The 12,760-nt window shown below is 38.3% G+C and overlaps 1 pseudogene; it reads right to left on the bottom strand.

Annotated features, from left to right (window-relative positions):
* Positions 1 to 362: 362 nt before the first annotated feature.
* LOC130018083 (uncharacterized) overlaps positions 363 to 12,760 on the bottom strand; it is a 96,428-nt pseudogene continuing 84,030 nt past the window's right edge.

Below are 12,760 nucleotides of genomic sequence, written 5' to 3'. Positions count from 1 at the left end.
CTGTGGTTATTCTTTTTAAACTATGTCTTCATGTTTCAGAAGTTCTAAAGAAGGCTGTTCTTGCTATCATAGAAAACCCCACTTTTCTATGATAGCATTTATCATGTAAAGTCTAATAATAAATTATTTTAAATCAGTTCAAAATAAATGCGTATCTCATCTCTTGTACATATTAGATATTTGGCTTTACTATAATATCTCTCTCTTATAATCTTAGCATTATGGACTTTAGTATATAGATAACCATGTGAATTCCATAAGCTTTCCAAAAGAAACAATTCTATTTTAGATTTGATAACTGACATAAAGTAGCTGCTAGTAATTGTCATTTAATTTTTGTATTTCAACTATTTGTATTTCAACTATTCTAAATACTGTAGAATAAGAATACATTTAAATCTGAGTCTAGAGAATAATCACTAAAGATTCATCAAATAAAAAAGTCAAATTCATCATGAAGCATTGCTTCCTTCAATGACTGACAGTTACTAAAAGATTAAAGATGACCTTTTAGTCCAAAGGATGTATGGTATAATGTTTAAATAACAATTTTTCTTAAAAAGATTACTAGAATAAATGCTCAGCCAGCTATCTGGGACAAGTTACTTAAATTCTTGTGCTAATAGGATCTAGTGTATAATAATCCTTATTCCTCCACTGTCACTGTCCTCCCGTTGTTCATCAATTTGCTGGAGCAGGCTCAGTAACGTCTCCATAGTGACACTTGTTTATGTATTTGGCAAATCGAATACGTCATGGGTAGCTTGCCAGGCTTTCCCATGTGGGCGGCGGGCGGTGAGATACTCTCAGTAGCTTGTCAGTCTCTTCAAGAGGGGCAGAGGAATTGAACTCGGTTGGCCGCTTGCAAGGCAAACGCCTTATCTACTGTGCTATCGCTCCACGCCATCCTTATTCCTTAATTTTTTAAATTAAATGTTTTGTGGCTAATAAAACAATCTATGGAATAATATGTATATACACCTATAAAATATGCTTCATATTGCTATATTGTTATTAAATGAGTTTATATGTGCATGAATATATGTGCTTGTGTGTATATATGTCTATACAGATATACTTGTATATGTATACTTTAGCATGGTCTAGTATTTGAAACAAAAGCTTCCAATCTAATTTAGATTACCAGCTTCTTTTCAGAGAAACACAAATCCCATGCTCCCCTAAAATTTGTGTTCTTTTTAGCATATATACAAAAATAATCTTACAATTTCCCCTGGGTATACTTTTGCCCATGTGGATTACTTATGAACTCCTATCATTCATGTTAGAGTGTACCAATCTGTAAACTATAAATGCTGCATGCTTTTTCTAATTCACTGATAGTGCTACTATGGAAAAATTAAATAATAAGTGAAAATTACAAAGACTAGAATTTTTATAGCCTGACTCCAATTCCATTTTTTAAAAACTAAAGGGTCATGGTAAAGCCTCTATAAAATCTCAGGTTTTATTCTAGGGCCCCTCATACCCCGCATAACAGAGAAAAAAAAACAAATTTAAAAATATTTAGCACAACTGTACTTACATATGAATATACATGACAGTGCCTACATATGTGTGTATATTTATATATCAATCATACATATATAAGTAGCACTGTAGCACTGTCCTCCCATTGTTCATTGATTTGCTCGAGATGGCACCAGTAATGTCTCCATTGTGAGACTTACTGTTACTGTGTTTGGCATATCAAATACACCACGGGGAACTTGCCAGGCTCTGCCATGCATTCAGGATACTCTCGGTAGCTTGCCAGGCTCTCTGAGAGGGATGGAGGAATCAAACCTGGGTCAGCCGTGTGCAAGGCAAACGCACTACCCCCTGTGCTACCACATATATAAGTATGATACAGAATTAGGAATCATAAGAATGGTGAATTAAGTGAAATGTATAGAATTATTATTAGAAAGGATATATATTAGGGCAATTAAGCATTTATAGATTCTATAAAAGTATGTGTGTATATTAAATATCACTTAATCACTTAATCACTTAATCCCCGTTATTCATCGATTTATTCGAGCGGGTGCCAGTAACGTCTCCATTCATCCCGGTTGCGTGCTAGCGTAGCCCAATGGTATCTGTTCGTTTTAGGAACATGTAGAGCCTCAAACCGATCATTTAGGGTCTTGACGAAGAAGTCTGACCATCTTATAGGTGGGCGTCCACGTGATCTTTTGATGTCTCGTGGAATCCAATCAGTAATGGCTCTAGTCCAGCGGTTGTCTGTAAACCTCATTACATGTCCAGCCCATCTGATTTTTGATGTCTTGGCAAATGAGACAGCGTCTCTGATTCTTGAGCGTTGACGAAGATCAGAACTCCGGATTCTATCTCTCATTTGAGTGAATCGTGATATTCCAAGCATAGTTCTTTCGATTCCTCTTTGAGAGACCCGAATAGTGTTCTCATCCTGTTTTCGTAGGGTCCAGGTCTCTGAGGCATATGTTAATGCAGGAAGAATAGTGGAATCAAAGAGATGTGCTCGTAGTTGGAGGTTCTTTGTCCTTTTAGTTATTTCTTCAATGCTCTTGAAGGCATTCCAAGCCGCTCTCTTCCTCCTGCGTAACTCAGGTGCCAGGTCATTCATCATGTTGATTTCTCGACCTAAGTATATATAACTGTTGCATTCGGAGATGGTGGTTCCGTTGAGAGCGAATGGAGCGTCAGGAACAAGGCTGTTTCTCATAAACATTGTCTTCGTAAGATTCAGCTGTAGTCCAACCTTTCCACACTCACGGTCAAAGTCCGCAAGCATTTGTGCCGCTTGGCTGATGTTTGGTGTTATTAGAACGATGTCATCAGCAAAGCGGAGGTGGTGTAGTTGCCGACCATCTATCTTCACTCCCATGTTTTCCCATTCTAGTCGTCGCATGATGTTCTCGAGGGTGGCACTGAAGAGTTTTGGTGAAATGGTATCACCCTGCCGAACCCCTCTCTTGATATGGATGATTACTTCTTTGTAGAATGGTGAGATCTTGGTAGTGAATCCGCAATAGAGCTCACGAAGGATCCTGATGTATTGAGTTTGTACACCCTGATTGACTAGGGCTTCCATGACCGCTTCCGTCTCAACAGAATCAAAGGGCTTCTTTAAATCAGTGAACGTTAGACAGAGCGGCATCTTGAACTCCCGAGATACCTCAATGAGCTTGGTTATTGTGTGGATATGGTCGATGGTACTGAATCCTTTTCGGAATCCAGCTTGTTCACATGGTTGTCCTTCATCTAGTGTTCTGCTAATCCTATTCAGGATGACTCGAGTGAATAGTTTGTAGATGACAGACAATAGGCAGATTGGGCGATAGTTGCCGATGTCGTGGATGTCTCCTTTCTTGTATAGTAGTACAGTCTTGCTGGTTTTCCATTGGGATGGAACCTTGCATTCAGACAGGTAGCATGTGAAGAGTCGAGCTAATGTATTGATGAGTACTGATGGTAAGTTCTTCAGGTGTTCAGGTCTGATCTTGTCTGGGCCAGGTGCTTTTTGTTTCTTTACCGACGAGATGGCATGTTGGATTTCGGAAGGGAGAACATTGGGAACGACATATCCATCATGTGGTATGTGGTATGTGGGCAAGTGGATGTGGCTATTAAAGAGATCTGAGTAGAATTCATGAATAATCTTCTCCATTGCCCTTCTGGAAGATGTGATAGATCCATCATGATGTCGGAGGGCAGTCATCTTGGTTTTGTAGTTGGTGAAGGACAGGCGGGCATTACGAATGTTTTTCACAGCTTCTGCTGCATCTACCAGTACTGCTGCTCTCCTGTTTTTGAGGTCATCCTTGATGGCTTTTCTGCACTGTTTTGCCAGTTCGGACGTTTGCTTGTGGTTGCCTGAGGCACGTGCCACGCCACGTTGGCGAATAAGTTCAAGAGTGTTCGAAGAAAGACGGTTTTTTGTGGTTATCTCTCTCTTGGCATTCCTTGCACAATCATGGAGGTGCTGAATCATTCGATCGTATTCCTCATCAATGTTGTCAATGACGGCATCTTCCCGTGTTGCTGCAACAGAGCCAAAGAGTTCCCAGTTGGTGGTTGTTCTGGGAGTCTTCTTCTTAAACCTTGCATTCTTTTCTCCTCGTTCTGTGAGGTAGAATTTTGCACGAAGAAGACGGTGGTCTGATCCCGTTTGGAATTTTGGGACAACAGCAACATCGGTTAGACAAAACCGCCGATTGAATATGATGTGGTCTATTTCATTGTGGAACCGTCCATCGGGAGACTCCCATGTCCAACGTTTAGATTCAGCCTTTTGGAATTGTGAGTTACCATGGAAGGTATTATTATTATTATTATATATATTATTCATGTATATATAAAACACATTAGAGACTCCTGAACTGCTGCAAATTAGAGTGACACTGAGCCAAGGGGAACTACATTTACATTGTTTGGAAGAAAGATAATGGTAGATCATGTAACAATAAACTAAAGAACAAACACGAAGAAACAGTAAACAATACATGAGCACTATATTTCTTATAGAAGTATTATTATTTTACCTATTTTTTTTTAAAAAAACTTTAAAAGGGAATTATGTGAAGCACAGAGTAGCCATGAGAATGTAATGAAATCCTTACAGATACCTAACTTTTCCTCTTATATTTTCATTTTATTCACTATTTATTAGAATCAATTTCCAAAATTAAAATAGGTGTGGTAAAGATATCAATTGTCACAAAAATTGAAGTTTTATCCCTCATCTTATGGTATATAAATACAATTAATGTGTTCAGATTCTTTCTACCAGTATGTTCAACTGTGTAGGTGATTTTCAGACTTATAGGTAAGATGACTTTCAAATGTTGAGGAAAAGCAGTTAAATGTTCATTATGGATCACTTAGAATGCAATTAGAATTACTGCCACTCATATATTAGAGGACCTCTGACAACATCTTATGGCCAATCTAAATCTATTTTGTCTTTTGACACTGGAAGTTTAGCCCAGAGAGAGGAAACACAATTATCCTCTGTCAATACATATTATAGAAATCAGTGGGACTTGAGCAATAACAGTGAAACCTTCAACAATCAGCCATTTTTGTACTAAGACAGATGTCTATTTTGCAACTGATGGTCTTTTCTGTTGGCTTTTCAGGAAGAATGATGAATTTGTGTGAATCAAGCAAATAAAAAATGATACAGTATAGGGGCACACTTTGGCACTCATTTTATGGCAATAGAAATTATTAAAAATAAAATGGCATTTTTTAGTAAAATGTAATTTTGATTCTACTATGATCGTTGCACATGGCCAACCCAACAGACCTAGGTTTAATTCCTCCGCGCCTCTCGGAGATCCCAGCAAGCTACTGAGAGTATCTCACTTGCACGGCAAAGCTTGCCAAGCTACCCTGGACATATTCAATATGCCAAACACAGTGACAAGTCTCACAATGGTGACGCTACTGGGCCCGCTCGAGTAAATTGATGAACAACGGGAGGGCAGTGACAGTGATAGTGATGATCCAAGGTATACATATATATTCAATTTTTTTTCAGGCAAAAATTAATCAATAGGGAAACACAAGAAATATGTTTATGCTGAGGGGACTAAAGTAAAGTAAAGTAAAGGCCCTCCCATTGATCATCGATTTGCTCGAGCGGGCCCAGTAACGTCTCCATTGGAGACTTTGTTGTTACTGTGTCTGGCATATTGAATACATCACGGGGAGCTTGCCAGGCTCTGCCATGCGGGCGAGATATTCTCTGTAGCTTGCCGGGCTCTCCGAGAGGGGTGGAGGAATCGAACTTGGGTTGGCCATGTTGGCCGCATGCAAGGCAAACGCCCTACCGCTGAGGGGACTAAATGATCAAAAATCACAAATAGAAACATTAAGTCTAGAAAAATATATAAAAATGGCTTGATACATAGAGAAATGACTTGATGTAATATTTCACCTCCTTTGCAATGTCATAATTGATAGCAATTTTTATTCTGACCTTCCATTACTTCCTGTGCATAATATCACATGATAATCAAAATATTTCTAACATATGTTTTAGATGTACATCACTTACACTGATGTAGTGAAAGTAATAACATTGAAAAATGGGATAGTGCAGTAGGTACGGCACTTTCCTTATACGAAACTTTCATTTATGGAATAAAATTCTCCCATTTTTTATGTTATTTATTTGCCTTTTTTTGTCTATTTGCTTGGCAGAAGGGCCACACCTGGTGGTGCTCCCGGCTCCCGGCACTCCTGGCTCTATATTCAAGGATCACTCCAAGTGTTCTCAGGGGACCATATGGGGGCTGGGGATTAAAACCAGGTTATATTCGTACAAGAAAAGTGCCCTACCTAACACACTGTCACATTTTTCAATGCCATTACTGTCATTGCATCAGTGTAACTGAGGTACATCTATCATCTAATTTTCTACATTTTTACTTTGTGCTTTATGAGCAATAGTTACTCTTGCAAGTTAAAATTTCACAACATAGAACAGTTGCTAATACGTTTATTCTGACACGGAAACATAATTTAAATTATAAAAGCCCTCATTACTAGAATGTCAGAAAGGGCAAATCCATATATTGACGTTGAAGCCTGAAATAAAATAATTTTATACACTTTTTTTCATTTGCAAGTTTCACACAACTCACTGAAATTTTAGAGGAAGGGAAAGACAGAACAACTTTTGGAAGTGTTCAATGAAATAGTACTAAATGTCAGAAATTTCAATAATTTTATGTTAGTTTTCATAGGAAGAATATTTTCTATATCTTTTAACAAAAGCTTAGAAGTCCTAATTCTGTGCTGAATTGGAGTTTAGGATCTGTGCACATAAAGTAGTTTAGGAGACCAGAAAAAACACTGTCTTCACCAGGTCTAAAGTCTAGTTTTATAGTACTTAAGCTTAAGAAACAACTAGCCAACTTACATGTTTTCATTATTGATTTATTAGTTCAAATGTACACATATCCCGATGTGTTGCTACTTTTTGTCAGGTCTTGGCCAATTATTTTACAAGTATAAAAACCACATATTATAAATATAATAAGTGTATGCATTTCTCCCTTACATATGAGATGTATTCTAAAAGATAAAGCATTTAGGATTGCATACTTAAGGAGAGAAGGAAAACATTTACACTCTTTTAATTGAAGAACTGCAACTGCATACAAAGTAAAATACATTTTTTAAAGTCCTGAACTACAAAAGACACTGGGACTCCAGTTTGTAAGTATGTTTCATTTATGGGGTTGGGGGGACGGTTATTCTGTGCAGTATCAGAAAACTTGTGAAAATGTCAATATTCGTTCCCTTTCACATATAATTTTGTTATAAAACATATTTTTGTTATAAAACATATTTTTTCACTTTAAGGATGCACTAAATATTTTCTACTACTAATAAAACTTGATCACTTGATCACTTGACATCCCGTTACTCATCGATTTGCTTGAGCAGGCACCAGTCTCCATTTGTCCCTGTCCCATGCTAGTGTGGACCAATAGCGTCTGCTCGTTCTAGAAAAAGAGCCTCAAACCCATCATTCAGGGTCTTGACGAAGAAGTCTGACTATCTCATAGGTGGGGAGCCATGCAATCTTTTGACATCCCATGGAATCCAGTCGGTAATGGCTCTAGTCCAGCAGTCATCTCCAAATCCCATTACATGTCCACCCATCTGATTTTCGATGCCTTGGCAAATGAGACAGCGTTCCTGACTCTTGATTATCCATGGAGGTCGGAACTCCAGATTATTTCTCTCATTTAAGTGAAGCGTGATACTTCAAGCATAGCTCCTTTGATTCCACTTTGGGAGACACAAATAGTGTTCTCATCCTGTATTCGTATGGCCCAGGTCTCTGAGACTTATGTTAATACAAGGAAAAATGGTGGAATCGAAAAGATGTGTCCAGAGCCAGAGTTTCTTCATCCTCTTACCTATTTCTTCGATGCTCTTGAAGGCATTCCAAGCTGCTCTCTTCTTCCTGTGAAACTCAGGTTCCAGATCATTCATCATGTTGATTTCTCAACCTAGGTAGACATAACTGTTGTATTTGGAGATGTTTGTTCTGTTGAGCAAATGGAATGTCAGAAACGATACCGTTTCTCATAAACATTGTCTTCAAAGATTCAGCTTTAGTCTGTTCTTCAACTCATGGTCGAAGTCGGCAAGCATTTGTGCCGCTTGGCAAATGTTTGGTGTTATTAGTATGAAGTCATTGGCAAAGCAGAGGTGGTGTAGTTGCTGACCATCTATCTTCACTCCCATCCTTTCCCATTCCAGTCATCGCATGACATTCTCGAGGGTGGCACTGAAGAGTTTCGGTGAAATGGTTTCACCCCGCCAAACCCCTCACTTGACATAGGTGATTACTTCCTTGTAGAATGGTGAGATCCTGGTTTTGAATCCATAATACAGCTCATGGAAGATTCTGATGTATTGAGTTTGAATGTCCTCTTTGGCTAGGGCTTCGATGACTGCTTCTGTCTCAAAAGAATCAAAGGCCTTCTTTAAATCAATGAACACTAGATAGAGCAGCATCTTGAACTCCCAAGAAACCTCAATGAACTTGGTTTTTGTGTGGATATGGCCAATCGTGCTTAATCCTTTTCAGGACTTGGCTTGCTCACATGGTTGTACTTCATCTAGTGTTCTGCCAATCCTATTCAGGATGACTCAAGTGAACAGCTTCTAGACGACAGACAACAGGCAGGTAGAGCAATAGTTGCCAATGTCGTGGATGTCTCCCTTCTTGTAGAATAATACAGTCCTGCTGGTTTTCCACTGGGACAGAAACTTGCATTCAGAGAAGTAGCATGTGAAGAGCTGAGTCTTCTGACGAGTACTGGCAGCAGATTCTTCAGGTGTTCAGGTCTGAGCTTGTCTCGTCCGGGTGCTGTTTGTTTCTTTACCCACCAAATGGCATGTCGGATTTCTGATGTGAGAACATTGGGAATGACATATCCATCCTGTGGAATTTGGTATGTGGGTAGGTGGACATGGCTATCAAAGAGATCCAAGTAGAAGTCATGGATAATCTTCTACATTGCCCTTCTGGAAGATGTGATAGAACCATCAGGATGTTGGAAGGTAGTCATCTTGGTCTTGTAGTTGGCGAATGACAGGCAGGCATTGCAAATGCTTTTCCCAACTCTTGCCGTATCTGTCGGCACTGCTCATCTTCTCTCTTCGAGGTCTTCCTTTATCACTTCTCTGCACTGCTTTGAGAGCTTGGATGTTGACTTTAGGTTCTCTGAGGCTTGCATCAAGCCACGTTGGAGAATGAGCTCGAAAACAGGCATCTTTTTCTGGCTATCTCTCTCTTGGCATTTCTCGCACAATCATGGAGGTGCTGAAGCAGTTGACTGTATTCCTCATCAATGTTGTCAATGGCAGATCTTCCCATGGTTCCACAATAGTGCCAAAGATCTCCCAGTTGGTGGTCATTCTGGGAGTTCTTTTCTTAAACTTTGCAACCCTATATTCCCTGCTCTGTGAAGTAGAATTTTGCATGAAGGAGACAGTGGTCATATTCTGTTTAGAAGTTTGGGACAATAGCGACATCGGTCAGGCAAAACCATCAATTGAATTATGATGTGGTCAATTTCGTTGTGGAACTGTCCACCGGAAGACTCTTATCTCCAACTTTAGATTTGACCTTTTGGAATTGTGAGTTACCAGGGATGGTCTTGCTTGACATGATGGACTCAGACATTCTGTCACCCTGTTTTTTTTCCATTCTAGGCCATGGGTCCTGATGTGGAGTTCTTTGGCTGATCTTCTTGGTCCTATCTTGTCATTAAAATCACCGACAAGGATCTTATAGAAGATGTGGTCTTCTTTAAAGAGCTTCTCCAGCTCCATGTAGAACTTTTCAATTTCTCCTTCATCATAATTGGATGTCGGTGCATAAACAACGAAGATAGAAACTGCCGGCAGTGAGCCACATCTATTCAAATGTAATAATCCGATTCGGGCTGTTAGGCATTCAGATGAATCAATGCTTATGTCCATGTTCGTGCTGAGAAGGACACCAACGCCTCCAGTGCTACTTTTTCCACATGTTCCAAGGAACAGATCTTCTCCAGTGTCGAAAATGGTGTGATGTGATTGATGCCGTCTTGTCTCGGTCAGAACAATGATGTCATACTTGATCTTTCATGCTTGCTTGTACCATCAGGTCCGCGATGGATTCATCTGTGGCGGCATAATCTCTAGGTTGCCACTACCTCCACTACCCAGCTGCTGCCACGCTCCAGGATGCTTTTTTCCAGACACTGGGCCCGAGACTCATGCACTAGTGAAGCCCCACAGAACCAAGTAAACAGAACTCTGTGACCTTGGACTTCAGGCTCAAAAGACCCAGGAACAGAGATCCACCATTCTCTGGCAACCGAGGGATTAAAACCAGAAGTCCCACCCTACCCTCCCCTGTCTGCTTCCACCAACTTGTAATACACTGGAATAAAAAATAGATCAACATTGATCTATTATAAGACTTAAGATTGTGAAATCTCATTCTGGAAAATAATAAGAACAGAACAAAAAGAAACCCAGCTGAATTTCATATGTTAAGTCTAAAAATAAGAAATTAACAAATTCATGGCACAAATTATATTTATTCTGATTTTTTTCAATTTAAAATTTCTTTGAAAACTGTGATGTGTTAAAAACCAACAAATCATGAAACAAACACTGGTTATAGTTTTATTTTGTTTGTTTCTAGTGAACTATTTAAATGAGTTTTCTCATATGCATTTTACCATCATCCAATACTGAGGGGATTGTCCTGTATGAGTGAATTTCTAATGAAAATTAAATAGACAGTGTGCAAGTGGATAATGATTATCACTGCCAACAAAAATTCTGAAATAATTTTTGCTTTTCATGAGACCAACATATCTATCAACTTTGTATAGAATGGTATTCAATTATGTTTTGTGTTTTACACAGCTTTTATTTTATTATTTTAATGAAATTTACTGAGCAGTAGATGGTGCTCAGTCAATTCTATATGGCCATCTATAATATGTATGATAGTGTTTAATAAACATAAAGTATAAAATGAGAAAACTTGTGAATTATTGCCAAAGTAAATAAATTTATTATTCTCATGTTTGAATATGTTACAATCTTTGATATGTTCAAAAATGATAATGTCCCCATAAGAAGTTGACCACACCATATTATGTTCAATCATTCTGACTTAAGTAGAATTAGTATCAAACTTCACTCCTTAAATGGAGAGTTTACCGATTTTATTTCCCATTACTCCTTTCCTGAAAAGTCGTAATATTTTTTTCAAAATTTTTGTAGATTGTCATGTATTTCTTTCTCTCCCTCACATTCTTTCTCTCTTCTATTCTAAAATATATGATTTTTCTAATTTCCTGCTCGTGAGCAGTCATTTGTTTCTCTTTAATCTGTACTAAAAAAAGAAGGGAGCAATGCCTAGGAAATTATTCTGCAATGTCTAAAACATCCTTGCCTTAAAATTTAAGAAAGAACTATAATGAGGTTCCACTGTCATGCAAGATAGGGGACTATGTAATTTTATGACACACTCAAGAATTATTCTCCATTTCAGTGGAGTAAAAGAAGTGTTTCTCATTCCTTGAAACCAAGGAACTATTTGCTGACTTCTTATAAAATGTGTTATGAGTAAATTTAGCTCAATGAGCTGAGATAAAAAGGTGGAAGTAAGTCATGCTGATAGACAAAAATGGTACAGAGTCCTTCATTGTAGTGCATTAGGAAGTGCTATTTTTTTCTTTTTACTTATTACCTGTATTTTCAGAAAAACCTAAGTAATGAACATATTGTAGGCTTTTAGTAAAAAAAATGAGTTTCAAAGGCCAAAGGAAAATTGGTACATTTATTATTATTGTTATCATTATTATTATTATTATTAGTAGTAGTAGTAGTAGTAGTAATTTTTAGTTTAGGAAGTGAGAGTACAAATGAACCTGCTTTATAAATCTACCACCTTATTAGAAATTTGTGCAGCATTTTATGGAAGTTTTAATGTTTTCTAATGTTTGTTCTAATATTTGTCTCAGAGTCATTATGGAGCTGCTTTACTAAACTAGTGTTACTGGGACAGAAACAACAAAATTTTAGAAGCTGGATTATGGCTTAAAGGGTAATGTACATACCTGGCATATGTCAGTCCCTGAGTTTGATTGCTGAAATCACATGACACCCAAAACACCACCTGGTGACCCACCGAGTACTGCCAAATCCAAAAATTCAGTGCACCAGGCCTGAGTTCTGAGCCAAAGGTCTATACTGCCAGAATTTGGCTGGAGTGGCTCCTGCAGCCCAAACACCACTGTGGATAGCTTCTATATTAAAATAAACAGGCAAACAAACAAACACACAAAAACCTACAGAAATGTGTATCTCACAGTTCTGGAGACTGGGAGATCAAGCACCATTTACCAGTGTTATCCGATTCTGATGAAGCCACTGAATAGTAAATTGACAACTTTTGATAGAATTCTCACATGGCAGAAAGGGTAAGCCATTCTCAGGAGTTTCTGATAAGCTAACTATTCCCATTCAAGAGAGTTTTGCCTTCAATGTTCATTCAGCAGCCGTAGCACACCTCCAAGGGGTTAGGTTTTAATGTATGAATTTTCCAGCTGAAGACCCAAACATTGATTCTATAGCAGTGTCTTCCAGAGATAAGTTCTTCAAGGAAAGAGATATAAATGCATCAAAGTTTTTCTTTGCTGCTTTAAAATTGTTATTCATGGGACCAGTGTTAGAA

This window comes from Sorex fumeus, unplaced genomic scaffold, assembly GCF_029834395.1.
Source record: "Sorex fumeus unplaced genomic scaffold, SorFum_2.1 ptg000008l, whole genome shotgun sequence".
Taxonomy (NCBI): domain Eukaryota; kingdom Metazoa; phylum Chordata; class Mammalia; order Eulipotyphla; family Soricidae; genus Sorex; species Sorex fumeus.
This window is presented reverse-complemented; position numbering and strand designations above follow the sequence as displayed.